General features: G+C 38.2%; 1 protein-coding gene across 3 annotated transcripts in view; it reads left to right on the top strand.

Annotated features, from left to right (window-relative positions):
* The window catches only part of Trhde (thyrotropin releasing hormone degrading enzyme), a 354,397-nt gene that overhangs the window by 164,169 nt on the left and 172,638 nt on the right, over positions 1 to 17,590 (top strand). The gene's annotated exons all lie outside the window — the stretch shown is intronic.

Below are 17,590 nucleotides of genomic sequence, written 5' to 3' on the forward strand. Positions count from 1 at the left end.
GTCTTATGGAATCTTGTATTTTGGTATGTCTTTGTGATGTAATGATAACAATAATGAACATGTATATGATGCAAAATAACTAGATATTTTATATTGTTTAGTAGCTGATACTTTAAAATATTTGTGTTAATCAAGCCTGAAGATTTTGAAGAATAGATTTTTTTCCAGGTAGTTGTAGATATTACCAATTTTCCTGAAATTCAGTTCCTCAACTTTAATGAATAAATTTGTAATTCTAGTACCAAGTGAAAGCATTTGGGATAGCAATCACAATAGATATTAGAACATACCTAGTCATTAATAACTGATAAAAAGTAGGATTATTAGATATCAGTAAGTCACATGCAAAATCAAATTAGGCTGATATACTAGAAATATCGAAAATAAAAATCAAACATATCTTATTTATATGGCTAATTTGAATGCCATGTGACCTATTTTTAACCTTTCCATATGCATTGAGTTTTGTAAAGCTACATATACATACATGAGCTTGGAATTATAGGCTCAAAACTGTACTGTATTTAAATCTTACATAAATAGCTGTTCTCTCTATGTATAATCTTCATATTCTAGATTTTAATATGCATGTATGTAATAGTATGTATCATATGTTTATATACACAAAATATGTTATATGTTATATTATGTAAGCATGACATACATGGACATATGTGATATATATGACAGATATAGTCATATGCTATTTAACAACAGTTACAGTCTGAGACATAAGGGATTGCTTATTATACATCACCATTGGGACTGTGTGTGTGTGTTTGCATGTATAACACTCAACCAGAGAGAGGTGATGCCAACCAAACCTTCTGGGCTATATCAACCATTTTGCCGCATTCACTGTCTAGGCTGGAAGGATGCTATTGCTTCCTTTTCGGGGAATTAACTATCCCAAACACTGATGCAGAATGCAAGCAGATGTCTTTATTTCTTGGACTTCTACATTTTAGTGCAGTTCTTGTGAAACAAGGACTGATGGAGCTGCTATTAAAAGGAAGAGGAGACTGTCCTTGATCTGAACAATGAAGGGTAGCAGTTGCAGTGAGGGAGTGGAGACTGTGCCAGTGTGCACAGGATATGAGAACTTTCTGCAGCAGAAAGTTGTTGGGATGGAAGACTCCATCTCCAGATGTCTCTTCCTTTGTAGCCTCAAGATGGTGGGTGTTAATAGATGTTGGTGTGTTGACCTCATCTGAAGCTGCCCAATCTTTTTTTTTTCCTTTTAAAACAATCTTATTTTACATAGCAATTCCAGTTCCCTCTCTTTGCAAACTCCCGCTCCCCGCAACTTCTCCCCACCTCACCCACCATCCACTTCTCTGAGAGGGTGAGGCCTCCCATGGGGAGTCAGCAAAGTCACTTGAGGCAGGACCAAGGCCCTCCCCCTGTATCTAGACTGAAAACCACCCATTCTTAACACCTACAGGCATTATGAGGCATTATGGGAAGGCAACTTCTTAGCTCACTTGAGGCCTTTAGTTTATTAACCTCAGAGCTTCATAGTGAGTTTCATCAGAATACTGGAGTTTATCTAGATAACTATCCTAACGTATTGCTGTGTATAAGTTCCAGCAAAGACTTGCAGAGTGTGTTAGAAAAAGAAAATGTGCATAATAAGAGGGTTTTCATTTTCCTCCTGCTTGTCTCTCTGCCAAAAGTCCTCTGTGGTCAGTTGTGTGTCATCCTGAGCTATAGAACCCTCATGCTCTATTAACTGTGGTGTCAGGAAAATGACTGCAAGAGATTTTCCATCGGGTCTGCTCCCTGATGATGAGATGAAAACTTCTCTTTTTCTGCCATTTACCCCTTATGGGTATGAAACATTTTCCTTCTCAGAGAATATGCTTTGAGAGTGGAAGTTGGTATGGCACATTAGATACTGGAACAGAGAGGGTAAATTGTTCACTTCAATCTCTGACTCTTTCTTAGATATTTCTGTATTTCATTTCTTTATCTAATGTGAATTTAACTAGGGAATATGTGGCGCTATGGTAATAAATTTTGAAGAATTAAAGCATTGGGCAGATGCTCTTAGAAACTCTTTTGTGGAGAAATTTGGAAAAGGCTAGCTTTTTTATACTTGCGAGAAGATACTTATCACAAAGTAACAGTAACAAAAGATGCTGCTCATATTTTGATCAATACCCCACAGATGTGACATTCATTTTTCCTCATAGCACTGGAAGACATGTACTGTTTCAAAATTTAAATCTACAGCTCCGGGTTACAAAAATATCTTTTAGTCTGAGGCAGTGTAAGAACTAAATTGAAAGAAGGCTCTATTTTAGCTCATTTCAGGCAAATTCTGTTTGCCTTAGTGTCAAGACACTAAAGTAACACTATCAAACACGCGTTTTCTTCTTATAATTGTATTGTTTTATAAAACAGCATTCCCTGCCCCCTTCAGAGATTTCCCTTGGAAACCTTAAAATTCATAAAGTGTTTCTATATGTTTTTTTTTTTCATGGTACTTGAACTCCAAAAACCCTGTGTATGACTAGATGCCAGTTAATATCAATTTATACTTTGTATTCCAAAAAGAAGTGATAAAAGAAAAATCAACAAGTAGCCCCATGATGTCAGTTATTTCTCCCTTGGCACATCAAAAGTGTTTGATTTAGGGTAAAACTAACGGTAAACCTCTATAAACCTCTATAGACTAAAAACTCAACTTTGGTTCCTTTGAATTATGCTCACTCTTTATCGAACGCTGTGCGTACTGCTAGTGTGGTTCATACTGAGAACTGGCCCTCAGGCATCATGAATCCTTGTTTACATTTCCCTAAACCTACATAAATAGTTGCTTTCAGTTATTTCAGTACAAGTAACTTTGTACTTTAGCTGAAACACATGGAAATTTGGAAACATACATGAAAGTAAATTTTAGGAATTAAGAATGCTCCTTTACAAAGTAAACCGTTTTCACAATTTCTTGGGCTGGAAATGTGAATATGTTAACTAAACGCTGTGGTTAACCCCATTCTCTCAAACCACTTCCAGGGACCTCAGACTTGAGCATCTGAAGTTCCGCGCTACAGGATAATCCCACTCTGGCAAATGGCACCCTCCAGGGCCTGAGTAATATCCCTTAATGGATATAATAGTTCAGCCTTTCTTTTTTTTTTTTCACATTCTGAGGTTTCATTGATCTGAAGTCGGTCATGGTTCAAAAATATGAAATGGAGAATGCCAGATAAGAATAATTCACAAATTTTAAATGATAAGTTGTTTTGAGTAGTGGGATGAATTGAGATACGAACAAGAGGTTATCTAGTGAATTCATATTGTATATATCACAACCTCACGTCATACTTGTACCTGACTCGGAAATAAGATCTGCTGCTATAGTAAACAGGTGCCTAAGTGACTCTTCCATAATTGCCTATACTATTCGATACGACTCCACAGTGCCTTTTCCATGTTATTCCAATACAGATATTGTTATCATCTCAAGATTCAATATATTATCATCTCAAGATAGTATACTTTCACAAGAAGAAGGATAAATCTAATATGAGAAGACAATTTGGATGAGATTTCAATCACTTAAATTTATTATGTATTTTAATAGTTGCTTTTGGAATAATTTTAATGTTTAATTCATAAATGATATCATATGTATGTACATTCAGGAAAAACACGATGTGTATAGGGCTCAGTGTTATTCTCAGTTTTATACCTCTACTAGGTATCTGGGAACTTCTCTGTAGATAAGGGGACCATTGCATTGCATTCCCATTTAGGTGATGGTAGTTATATACATGGTTACATTGGCATTATATCTGTGCAAATAATTTTATTTAATTTTAAATAAAATTTAGAAATGAATATGAATGTTGAATCAGTCCTCTTAGGAAGCACTAACTGCAATTCAATCGATTCGTTATATATAGGCAAAGATATTTATAGAGCGTCAAGTTTTTCTTCATGTTAGGGTGTATCACTACTCTTGACTGATGGGACTGCATGCTCTGTCATCTCTCTTTTCCTCTCTTATGACACTTTCATGTCAATATCTTTTGTGGACCTGTCTCATTTACCACATTCCTGGCTGTTTACTCTCAGGACTCCTTGATGTCTGGCTCCCTCTCCACTCACTTTGGGCCATAGTATCTCCTTCATCGAGCTATTTATAATGACTTGAATTTCCTTCTTCATCCAAGCCTGTCCCCTGTGCATCAACCATTTAGCTCTAGTTCATTAAGAAGTTTCTGGAACAACTAAACTTAATTGTCCAAAGAAGTGTTTGTTCTAATATGCTTGGCCCTTTGACCCGAATTCTTCTCAGCGGTGGTACTCTGTTCTCTTGCTGTTTTGTGAGAACTGCCTTCTACGGGGAAACACACTTTCCCGAGGTCATGACTAGAGCTCATCACTGACTTTCCTTAGGATGTGTTTCTTTATTCTTTTTTTTTTTCAGTCTTGGCAGAGTCTATATGTTTCTTTACTCTTACATGAATATAAGGAATTTATTTTATATAACAAAGGCAATAATGATGATAATAATGATGATGGTAACAATGCTTCGATTTCTTTTGATCCTATGACAACTTAGCCCACACTCAGTGGCTTATTTGATTACAATATGTATGTTAAAAGTCTGACCTTGATCTCATTTGAGCTCTTAGAGAAGAATCTCCATACTTTAGACTTCATGTATCCCTTGGGTCATGGTTTTCTTCCTCCTTCAAAGCGAGCAGAGTCTTGTATGACATTTTCCATGTTACATCACACTGACACGAATTCCTCTTTTCTCTTTTCTCTTTTCTGTTTTTAATGTTCAAAGCTCTTTCTACTGTTCAGTATATTTAGATCATCCAGTGTATTTCTCCCATCTCAGTGCTATATGGCCTGCAGTTTCAATTTTATTTGCAATCTTAATTATTCTTTGCAAATGACCTTAAAAGAAAGGATATATAGAAAGATAGATGATAGATAGATTTATAGATAGATAGATAGAAGCTGTGATAATGAAGGTATCAGCATCCCTGAAGGACTATATTTCTATCTCACATAGTAGCTGACAACTATTCACAACTAATCACTTACTGGGCACTGAAATGTATATATGAATTCACATAGCAAGGAATTACAGACATTCTGAAATTTTATCACTGTATTTGTATTTGAACAAGGCATCCTGACATTCTTTCCTGCATGGATTCAGAAGACATGAAGCTTATGAACTTGAAATAAATACTTTGTTATTACTCCTGGAATAGAAGTCAGAGCCTCTCTCTCTCTCTCTCTCTCTCTCTCTCTCTTTTTCACTCTCTCTCCCTCTCTCGTGTGTGTGTATGTGTGTGTGTGTGTGTACTCCCGAGTGTCAATTCTTTGAACCTCAACAACCTAGAGTGACATGAAGAGGGCCAAGAGAGACCTGTACATAGAGTAGTTTAGTTTATATCATAGATGAGTGGCTCTCACCTTGAGACCTGTCCTTTAAAATGATGAGGTACCTACCTACCTACCCTTTGCTTCGGAGGGAACTTACATCCAATGCCATATGAACATCTTTATTAAAAAGAGTGTGGAGAAAAAGTCACCATATGTGCTCAAAAAAGTATGGAGAAGTGGGCGGGACCTTTGAAAGCTGTGTTCTAGCAACTGTTCCAACAGTAATCCTGTGAAGTTATTACAAATGTGTGATAATTATTTTTTGGGTGAGGAAAATAAAGGCAGAAAAACATGAGTAATGTCTCATTGGAGTAGCAGAACTGAGATCATATTAATAGTTTCTGCTTGGTGCTGTCCACTTATTATATCTGTTGCTCAACATAGCTGATCTACTACAGTGTAATTGTTTTCATGTGTACTTATAGTATATGTGATTTTTTTACATGACTATAAAACCCATTTGTTTTTAGGCTTTGTGAGAGTTTAAAAAGACTATGACTTTGTTGTTCTAGTTTCTTTGTCTAGAGTCCAGACCATGTTGGCCTAAAGTAATATATTTATTTATTTATTTATGAAAGAAGGATAGTTTTTCTTTTTATTGTATTTATTTATTATGTATACAATATTCTGTCTGCGTATATGCCTACAGGCCAGAAGAGGGCACCAAACCTCATTACAGATGGTTGTGCTGGGAATTGAACTCAGGACCTTTGGAAGAGCAGGCAATACTCTTAACTGCTGAGCCATCTCTCCAGTCCCAACTAATTTATTTAGAAAACAGTTGGATACTATGTCAGGTTAACAAAATGGTAGCCATAGGTTCTCCTCCAGGTTTTAGAAACTTTTCAGCAGTGGGGTCTTAGATAGATTTACAGTAGCAGGCATGGCTTTCCTCCTATTGAGCAGACCTTAAATCCAATCAGACAGCTGTAAGACATCAGTAAGACATTACTGACCCTGTTGCCCTGTTGGACATACGTTATTGGCCAGTCATTATTGTAGTTCACAGGATTGAAAACTGGGTATGATTATTTATAAATGCCAACAGCAGCAGCCTGGATGGTAGTGCCCTCCACCATTATGAGTGTTATTTTTTTAGGAAGGAGGCTTCCAGGTCAGGAGCAGCTTGAGTTCTCCTAGACCTGTGATAAAGTGTGTTGTTTTATCAGCAATAGAATCTTACCCTGAAGCTGTGTCAGGTGGTCAAGAACAAGGGCAATTAGCATGTATTGCTTTTGGTGGTTTCACAGATACTGTCGGCCACGTGCACTGACCAAGAGTACTCAAGAGAAATCCTCCACTCCTGATGCTCTCGTTTCTATCTAGTCTTCGTCTGCTGTACGCTTCCACCCCTTTCTCACTTAACTCCCTCCCCAATTTCTCCATTCCCCCTCATAGCATGTGCGTTCTGCTGTCTTCTTCTCTAAAGTCATTTCTTGACCCCTAGCCCCCTGTAGACTTTCATTTTCTTGGCTTTTATAGTCACTCTGGGTTATACTTCAAAACCTAAAGATTCAGACCTAGGATCTATACATGAGAGATCATGTGTTGGTTTGTCTTTGTAGGTGGGTTGCCTCTCTCAGTATAGTAGTTTCCAGTTCCACCTATTTACCTGCAAAGGAACTAACTATAGGCAGTTGATGCCTGTGAAGGGAAGAGAGTCCATTGTTTTTCAGGGACAAGCAGCTGATAGACTACCCATGCTCAAGCGGTCACCACTACATCCAGGTGGATATGTGTAACACTAATTGGACTCAGTAGGTTATATAATTATATGATAGTATATAAAATTATATACTTTTTATTTTTTTATAAAAATGATTATATGTTTTTATAAAAATGATGATTAGAGAAGAAGACATGAATTTCAAAGGGGAATGCAAAGCCTAGGAGTCTGGGGTAAGTGGGGTGATTAAATGATTAAAATTCATTATAGTGATGTTTGAAATTCTAAAATATATCACTAAAAATAAATTTAGACATTTTATTAGACTGGGACCTTAGTCAAGTACATAGCTCTATTCCAAAATGAGACAGAAAGTCTAGAATAATAACCATTTGATGCAATCTTACAACATCCATGTTTTTATCATTGCTTAGTTAAATGAAGTTATGGGCAGTAATTATTGAATAAGAGTAATAAAACTCTTGAAATAGAAAATAGATGTGGAATATTTTCTCAGAGAGAAAGAAGGAAATGATTTTCCCAGAAAATGTGTAAATTCAGCCATTGTTTTGGAGAGCAAGTAGCCTTACAGAAAATGTGATAGGTAATGTTATGTTTCAGAAGAGAAAATATAAAAAAAATAAGAGTCTTTACATTCAATTTGTATTCTCTTGCATAATAGATACCCTTTGTTATATATAAAAGCTATTGTGCTATTGTACTTGGCTTGCCACCAGCTCATACAGATGGGGTCACTTAGTGTATTCTCTATGTTCATGTGTAATCATAGCCCTCAAAGCAAAGACAATGAGTTATGACCGAGCTAGAGGCGCAGCGATGAAAATGCATAATACAACGAGGGAAGATAAAGTCAGAATAATTTTAAAAATTAAATGGTGAGAGGCTGACAAATGTGGTCTGTGTATTCAGAAAAAAGTCCTTTGCCATATAAATTCTTTCTTGGGGGTAAAAGAAAATCAAGCAGCAGATGAAAAACTTTGCCCCTTCGCAATCGATACTAATCAGTAAGTGTTGAGGAAAAGTGATTGCAGAAATGGCAAAAACAACAACCCCAAAAATCCCTTAACAACCTTCGCTTGAGCATCTGGCAGGAGGAGCGGCAAAAACATTGACTATGTATTATGGGCTAATGTTAATTCAGGAGACTGCTCACACTTGGGAAGTGAAAAGCAAAGCATGTGAACACAAGTGGTGCTGATGAAAATTCTGTCCCAGGTCACAATATGGAGCCGAGATTGGTCTGTTGTGGATGAAGGATATGCAAATAGAAGGTCCGTCAGGAGAAAAGTGGATTTTGCTTCCAAACTCCGAAGGACTGATTCACTTCTAGATTTTGGAGACTGCATCAAGGAATAGTTAACTGCAGAATCCCCTTTATAAGCCAAACTGAAACAGCACCTTTGGCAAGTTAGCCTGTTTGTAAAACTTCTTCAAAATATGTACTTAACAGAAAGCAAAAGCATGTCTGGTTTTATGTTATAAATAGCAAGGGGATAGCTCGTATAAGTTTTATTTCATTAATATTACTATTTAAAATTCAATTTCTATCTTTAGGAATGCTAACCTTCCAAACAAGGAATTCTATGTTCATGGATAAAGACACGTATTTCGAGTCTTGCATGCATACATAATGTCTTTTACAAGTTCCAGTCGTGACATAGACAAAATCCAACTCCTTGGTTTTTGACCTGATATGCCTTCAGGTTTTCTTCTGTGCCCCTAAATGATAATGTCATATCCTAGATAATGTCATATCCTATTGTGCTTTTCGATGTGCCACATACTGATTTAAAATTTCTAAGTTTAATTCAGGGACCAAAATCTCCAATGTGACAGACTGGCCAGAAACTTTTCTTTCGATTCTTCTTTATTGTCCAGCTAACATCTGTGTTGCAAAAGATTCCCCAAGATGGGAAAAAAATGAAAAACTCACAAATAGTGAATTGTTGATTTAGCATGCATTCTACCTAGAACTAACTCTTTACACGATCTACCAATTAATCTTCACAACTTGAAATTCAGGCACTCTTACCTCCCATTAATCAATGACAAAATGAAAGCTAAAAGAGATTGAACAATTTGTTCAAGGTCCCATAGCTCATAAATGATAGGTCTGGGTTTGGATCTCAGGCACCATGAGATCTGAAACTTGAACCTGGTACCATTATGTATACCATCCTTCATCACCAAGGCCTAGGTAGGATAGCTGAAAAAATAAATGCTCGCCTTGCAAATGAGATGCTGCTAGGATGCAGTGTGGAAGAAAGTACTGAAGATAAGGTTTAATGATAAAGTGAGGTGAAAAAATAGAGTAAGAGTTGGAATAATAAACGTTTGAGAATAACAGAGATTTGAATTGGAAGGACCAAGGCGAAGAGTTCAGACTCTTTCTGAGACCATGAAGAGAATACAGCTAAGTGGAAATTTGACGAGGAATAAAGAAATCACTAAGGTCATAAGGGCAGCAGAGCCCTTCCTGTGGCAAAGCCCTTCCATGGAACTGATGGTTGGGCCTGGAAAAGTAAAGTCCCTTTCTCAAATGATTGTATTAATTGTTATATGTCTGTGCATCTTGGGAATAAAGACTGAGCCTGTAGCTATCAAAACTGAACATGACTTGTCATCCAAAGAAAAGCCATTTTTCTGTTTGAAAATTATTTTTGTGAACATCAGTCATGGGTAAATTTCTCTCTCTCTCTCTCTCTCTCTCTCTCTCTCTCTCTCTCTCTCCTCCCTTCCTTCCATTTTTCCATTCATTCATTCACCTTTTCTTCCCATCCCTCTCTCCCTCCCTCCCTCCCTCCGTCCCTCCCTCCCTTCCTCCCTCCTTCCCTCCCTCTCTCCCTCTCTCTTTCTATCTCTCTTTTTATTTATTAGGTTTATGTGCAAATGTATATTTGTAGGTGCAAGTGTGTATTAGCACACCTGAGGTCAGTAACAACATTTGTGAGTCTCTTCCTTTACTATGTGGATCCTAAGGAGTGGAACTGAAGTCATCAGGCACAGTGGCACATGTCTTTACCTACTGAGATGCCTTTCAGGTCCCAATATTTCTTTCTTTGAAATTAAACCTTCTATCTTCTAAGGACATCATATACTTTTTTTTTTTAAAAAAATAAGACTTATTGCTTTTATTTATATGTATTTATGCACACATATATGCATGTGTATGTGCACATACATGAGGGCAGATGTCCAAGGAGGCTAGAACCATCTTAGCTTCCCCATAGTTAGGATGAAAAGTGATTGTCAATCACATCACATGTGTTGTTGGAACTGAACTTGGGTCCTTGGTACATGTTCTCAATTGCTGAGCCATTTTCCTGCCCCTCTCTCCTTTTCTTCTTAAACGTTGACATCTGGAATACTGGAAAACTGGCTTTGTTAGGGATTATCTTACTCTCTTAAACCTGTATAAAATTTTGATGCAAAATCACAATGAATTGGTGATTTTGGGTATGTCTGACTAGAAGTAGGACATTGGCAGACAAAGAAATAATGACTGTGAAAGTCAAGGCTTTAGAGACTATTGCTTAGACAAAAAGGCACCTGTAGTGAAAGAGAAGCATAATTGATAAATATCTGAAGTCATGCATCAGTCAGCATTCATCACCCTTAGACAGATTGGGGAGTGAGCACCTAAAAACACAACAGAGTTTCTGAAATGTTGGGTCATAACCTCTTATTCTGGAGTGAGGACTTGAGGAGCTAGAGAAGGCATCTTATTTTCTACTATTTATTGATGGTAATCTAACAGTTCAGAGTGTAGTTGTGGGAGTGGAGTGGGACCTGATGATGCAAGCATTTCCTTTTGCTATTGGTTATTTAATAACATAGAGCACACTAGAGTCTATTTCTAACTAACATAGTAATGTATCAGAAAGGTACTCAATAATGCTGCCACTAATGCTGGAGACTGATTTGCTATTTATGTTCATTTGGCAGACTTTGTTTTCTAGTTCTGTATGGTTGCAGGCTCCCACCTAGGTGGTCTTCTCAGGCTGAGAGAACAATGTTTCGAGGTCACTGACTTTTCCGGGAGTGTAAAAGAAATATCTAAGCTTTCTTAAAGTTTTAACAAGAGTTTACAAAAACCATAGGTGTGCTTGGGACCTAACAAGCAACAGCCCATTTAGAACACTTAGACATTTTCACCTAGACATCAGAACAGTTATTTGCTCATGTGGGTGTTAACAGTAAAAAGCGGATGAGAAGAGTCAAATAAAGGAAGTGATTGTTTAAGTGTCTTCCTCTGTGTTGTTGTAGCATAATTCCTGTCTCTCCCAGTTCTAAAGGCTAGAATACACAAGTTAAGGTCCTGCTGTGTTTGATGAGGGCTGTGCTCTGATTCTAAGACAATGCCTTGATTCAGCAATCTTCCAGAGCAGGCAAAGTGTCATCTCAGAACAAAAGGCATAGAAAAGAAAACACTTAACCACTCAAGCTCCTTAAAAGAAAGAGCCAGGTCTCCAGGCCGTGGCTCATGGGATGTAGGCACGCTGGGATGGCTATGGATATAGTCTAAGACAAAGTCATATTTAAAACATGAATGTCCATTTTCAATTTCCTGTTTTCAATTGGTCTGGAGCATGAACTTTGTAGATGGCAATGCTGTGTGCCGCAATATCAAACAACATGGACACACTTGTGACTAATTCATTCATGAGGGTAGAGTCTTCCTGAGTTAATCACTTTTAAATTACTCTCCTCCCAATGCCATGACAGGAGAGATTTCTTTTCTTTTTACTTATTCTTCTCTCACATAATACATCCTAATGGCAGTTTCCTCTCCCTCTATTCCTCTAAATTCCATTAAACCTGCCCTCTCATCCAGATCTGCTTCTCTCCCTTCAGAAAATGGTGTAGGAGGTCCTTCTGTATTTGTGTTGCTTTCATTGGTTATTAAAGAAACTGCCTTGGCCTAGTTGATAGGGCGGATCTTAGGTAGGCAGGGAAGACAGAACAGAATGCTGTGAAGAAGATCAGAGTCAGGCAGACGCCATGAATCTCTGGCCTGAGATGGACGTGGGTTAGAATCTTGCCAGTAAACCACAGTCATGTGGTGACACACAGATTTAATAGAAATGGGTTAATCAAGATGTGAGAGTTAGCCAATAAGAGGATAGAGCTAATGGGCCAGGAAGTAATTTAATTAATACAATTTCTATGTGGTTATTTTGGGTATAAGCTAGCCGGGCGGCGGGACACGGCCTGCTCCTCCTACAACAAGAAAAGAGCAGGTCTTCTAGGTATATCAACTGGACAGAGAATAACAAAATGCATTAAGACCGTGAGCAAACACTGTATCAAGGCTGAACTAGGCAACCTGTTAGGAGGAAAAGAATCCCAAGAGCAGTCAAAAGAATCAAAAATACTCCACCCCCACTGTTAGGAGTCCCACAAGAACTCCAAGCTAAACAATCATAAGTATATGCAACATATGCAGAAGATGTTGCTCAGACCCAGGCAGGCCTGGTGATTGTCTCTCCAATCACTGTGAGTCCCTGTGAGCCCTCATTTGTTGACGATGTGAGCCATTTTCTCCTATGTCCTTCTCCCCACTGGCTCCTATAATCCTTCCTCCACTTCTCTCCTGGGGTCCTTGAGTTCCACCTAATGTTTGACTGTGAGTCTCTGTATTGCTTCTGTTAGCTGTGGGAGGAAATCTCCCTGATAATGATTGGGCTAGGCACCAATCTATATAAGAGTATCATTAGTAATCATATCATTGACTTTTCTTTTGCCAGTTGTGTTTGCTTCTATTCTAAGTCTCTGATATATACAGCTTCTTGTTTCTGGACCTTGAAGTAGTTTCAGGCATGGGCTATGTCCCTGTGACCTTGACCTCAAGTTATATCAGTCACTGGCTGGCAGTTCTCATAAGTTCTGTACCACCATTGCCCTGGCACATCTTACAGGCAGGATGGGCTATAGGTTGAAGGTTTCGTGGCTAGTTTGGTGTCTCACCCCCACTACTGGAAAACTTGCCTAGTCACTGATGAGTTTTGGATAAAGTATAATGAAATTTAAAATGAGCAGGTTTGAGTGAGGCCACAGTGAAATTCAACCACACAAACATCTTGCATAGGAAACAAGTGGAGATTCTAAGAACTTTGTTTTTCCAAAGCCACAATGACAAGAAAGTGTTTTCAGGGTTTCTGTCCTGCCCAGTTCCCACAGTCGTTAAGTCCCAAAGAAATCACACAAAGGTCTACAGTCACTATTAACTGATTGTCCCATTAGCTCAGGTTTGTTATTAACTCTTATAACTTATATAGCCCATTATTCTTATCTGTGTTAGCCATATGGCTCAGTACCTTATTCAGCAGGGCACATCTTGTTTCTTCTGTGGTTAGGTCACAACTGCAGACTAGACTTCCTCTTCCCAGAATTCTCCTGTTCTCACTGACCCACCTCTACTTCCTATCTGGCTTTCCCGCCTACACTTCCTGCCTGACTACTGGCCAATCTGCATTTATTTAAAATATAAATGACAGAATAAAGATAATTGTCCCACATCACTGTACACAAACAGACAAAAAACCCAAAGCAAAGTGACAACAAAAAGTCAATCTGAGGATTGAGAGGAAAACAAGGACTCCCTGCTATTATCTACAGACCAATCATGCAGTTCTCAGAAATGCCAGAATAAAACAAAAGTTGGGGAGCATGTCTGAGATTTTGAAGCTTCTGTCTGAGCCATTTCAGCCATGTGCGGGGATGGTAGAAGCACTGTAATTTACCAGAGTCAGGAGGAGTGGAATGAGCAGAGATAGACTTTTATGTTAATATAGGTCATAACATTCATAAGTATTATGTGATTTTTCCCCTTTTGTCTAGCTATAGTTTTCTGGATGATAGTTATGACTTTGAAGAACAAAATCTGTAATTTTATCTAGGGCTTTCTTTAAATTTTTAAGTCAATTATATCCTGAAATTTGAGTTTTCTTGTTTTCAAGGTACATTAAAAAGTTATGAATGCATATTTTAATGGATATAGTCACATTATTTTGCAAAATTAAAATAACTTAATTCAATGGGTAAACATTATATGTCTCAAAGAAGCAGAATACTGCTTCAGTTACTCTCACCCTTTACAAAGGAGCTTCACTGAGGTATAACACAGGGTATATTTTGTGAACAACTGATGCTTTAATGTATACATGCCCATCACCATAAAGAACATTCTGATTCCACCATGTTTCCTAGTACTAGGCTGAAGCAGCTCTATATTAGTTCCTAGCAATTCACTGATGCAGATATTCTTCAGATATAGGACTATGTTCTGAGAGTCCTCAATTTCTAAATGGTTATAACAACCGTCCTTTCCAAAGTTGTTTGACCAATTCGCCAACATGTTGAAACAAAGCTTATTGTATGTGTGGTCAGTACCAAATCTGACCACTTTGACTTTCTGTTTCTTTTACCTCTCCTGTTATCCATAAATGTATTTTCCCATAGTTTATGATTTCCTATGTCTATACTTAAGAAGCTGCCCATTATTGCTAACCCCACCATGTTAAATCCTGTCCATCAGTCACTTTATCTGAATTTGCTCTATTTCTTAAGAGTCCTTGCTTGGTAACCCACGATACTGTTGTTCAGATTTCTCTGCCTCCATACTTCTGTTGAAACCATACACCATCAGTGTCTAAAATCTTTGGTACCAGCCAGTAAGTGCCCCCTTATCATACCTCCTATTCATATACTATTTATTTATTTGTGTATGTTTATGTGTGTATGTATGTATAAAAGAACACACATGTTAGTATATGCCAGGGTATGTGGAGGTCAGAGGTTTACTACTTTAGGCATCACTTCTCAGAAATCATTCAGCTTGTTTTCGGAGGTAGTTTCTCGATGGTGATCTGGCAGTCACTTACTGGGTTGGGCTGGCTGGCCAGCAGGCATCAGGAACTCACTTGTCTCTGCCTACCAGCGCTAGCTTAAAAGCACACACCACCGTAAGGGGCGGGAATGGAGTACAGGTCCTTGGTTTGCCCGACATGTGCCTTCCCTAGCTGGATCTGTGTTTATACTGCTTATTAGTAATTTGCAAACTATGAACTGCGCTTTCCCTTTGATCACAGACTTCGAGGTGGCACACTTAGATCATATGTTTGCAGATTTCTCTCCATGTCGTTTGGCCCATCCAGATCAGTGTGATCCGCTCACTCAGCTGTGAGGACCGACCTGCTCCTCCTCCTCCTTGCTCATGAGGGTCTACAGAATTCAGATTTGGTTCTTCACTGCAACAGGATCTGTTTGGGAAAATTTCATATAGGTCCATGTCTTTCTAGAAGTAAATGATGCTTGGCCAGCTACTACTGTCGCCATGTCCCATTGACAGGCAAAGTTGACACATTGTGAGCCTGATATCGACTTTATTCATACTTAGGCAATGTACTCAATTATGTAAAGTGAGTGAGTTCGTCTGTTAGATACTTTCCCTATGTACTAGTCCTGTGCTCTATAGCTCCACTTTTTTTGTGCAGACACAAAAACCTTCCTTCTGTTTGTCCAAGGTATTTGGCAGTTCCCCACATGAACGCTGCTGTGATTTCTATCTTCCTTCAGGATACACTTGTATAGGTCTTCAAATAAGCTAGCTTCTAATATTGCTCACATGACAGGCAAAGGTGATTATATCACAGAGACCTGCTTTGTCCATGTCTTTCATACTTATTCATCCTGTAACATTCATACCAGAACGTATTTCCTAGCACTTCTTTTTTGTTTTGTTTGTTTTTGTTTTTTGTTTTTGTTTGTTTGTTTGAGATAGGGTTTCTCTGTAGCTTTGAAGCCTGTCTTGGAACTAGCACTTGTAGACCAGGCTGGCCTCGAACTCACAGAGATCCGCCTGCCTCTGCCTCCTGAGTGCTGGGATTAAAGGTGTGCACCACCACCGCCCAGAATTCTAGCACTTCTTAATTACGTCATTTCTTTCTTTCAGTTATTAGTCACTAGCTGAACTTCTCCTCCATGCATAAACATCTCTCTGCAGATAGTAAGGGGCTTACCAGGACAATAATATAATAAATAATAATAAGACAGAATCAATAATAATAAAGCAATACATTCATAAAGGCGATGATCAGTAAGGTTTTTCTGTATACATAGATGCACAGGTGACTTATTTTTGTTAACTAAAATCCTAGGAATGAACAGGCTATCCTCCATGCCTCCTGAAATCCAAGTCACAGTTTGAAGCCTGATAAATAACACATTTTTCAAGAATCTTCCAAATGGATAATTTATCTTCTCTCATAGAATTTTAAATGTTCTGTTTGTCTGTGTTATCGTTGTCACACCTTCATTGTGAGTTTAAGATGGAGAAGAATTAGGGCATATATTTGGCTTCCTTGAATACATATTTCAGATTTCAGAGCAGCATCTATACTGAAAAGACGGAAATAAATACAAATCAATAGTGTGCTAAGACTGTTGACTATTCTATTCAATTATTTGTTGTGAAATATTTAAAGCACACATAAAAGGACGAATACTATTATGCTGATATCGACATGCTCACCACCAGCTTTAAAACATTGATATGAAGACATTAATTCCTCGTGTGGCTGTCCTCCATTCTTTTTTTTTTCTTCTCGATAGCAAGATTCTGAAGTGATTCTGAAGTTAGAGTTGGTGTCTTTACCATTGCTTACTGTGTTTGTTGGCATAGATATTTTCCATCACTCTCTGCGTGACCTGCATGTGTGAAACACATTTACACTATGCAGTATTGTTTTAATTATTTCTGATGAGTACAGGGGTCATTTCATAACTTCTTTCTTCGTTATTGTGTTTCTCAGATTGTCTATGCTGGTGCCTTTAGTGGCAGAACCCAGTGGTGAGATCATTTATTTTAATTGCTATGTGCTATTCCTTTATGGAATGCTTTCTTCGCTTCTTTGTGTATTATCTTGGCAGAAAGGCATTTAATTTCCCCTTTTCCCTCTTAGAAACAATATTACAATGAACATTCTCATACAGTTTCTTGATAGCCTTGGAGTACATTACTCCAAGGATTATACTGAGACCGATTTCCATTTTGGAATGAGGGTGTTCATTATGATGAGGAACAAATGCATAGGAGCCAGGGTTCAAACACTAATTGGACCTTACTAGCACTTCCAGGAAGCAGTGGGCATCAGCTATTTTCTGCTCTTATCCTGAGTGGGCATGCCTTACCTCAGCCCTTGGCATCAAACAGTCAACCTGGCAATGGTATTTTTGGCTCTCATGTGTCCTACCAGAGCCAATTCCCGGCTGCTACTGCCTGCTTTTGGAGACAGAGACCAGCAGGTCCGGAGCTTCACACAATAACCACTTTGCATTTGGGTTCTATTTCAGTTCCACTGAGAGGTTTATTTACTTTCCGAGCCTAGGGATTAGTCCTCGTTCTAAATATTTTATTTACCATTGCTATGAGTCTGGAGCAGGGAGAGTAAGTGAAACATGTATTTCTTTCGCTCGCTATAATCAAAA

The sequence above is a fragment of the Microtus oregoni genome, unplaced genomic scaffold, assembly GCF_018167655.1.
Source record: "Microtus oregoni isolate MIOR12 unplaced genomic scaffold, Mior012 000001F_ref0000356, whole genome shotgun sequence".
In the NCBI taxonomy this organism is placed as follows: domain Eukaryota; kingdom Metazoa; phylum Chordata; class Mammalia; order Rodentia; family Cricetidae; genus Microtus; species Microtus oregoni.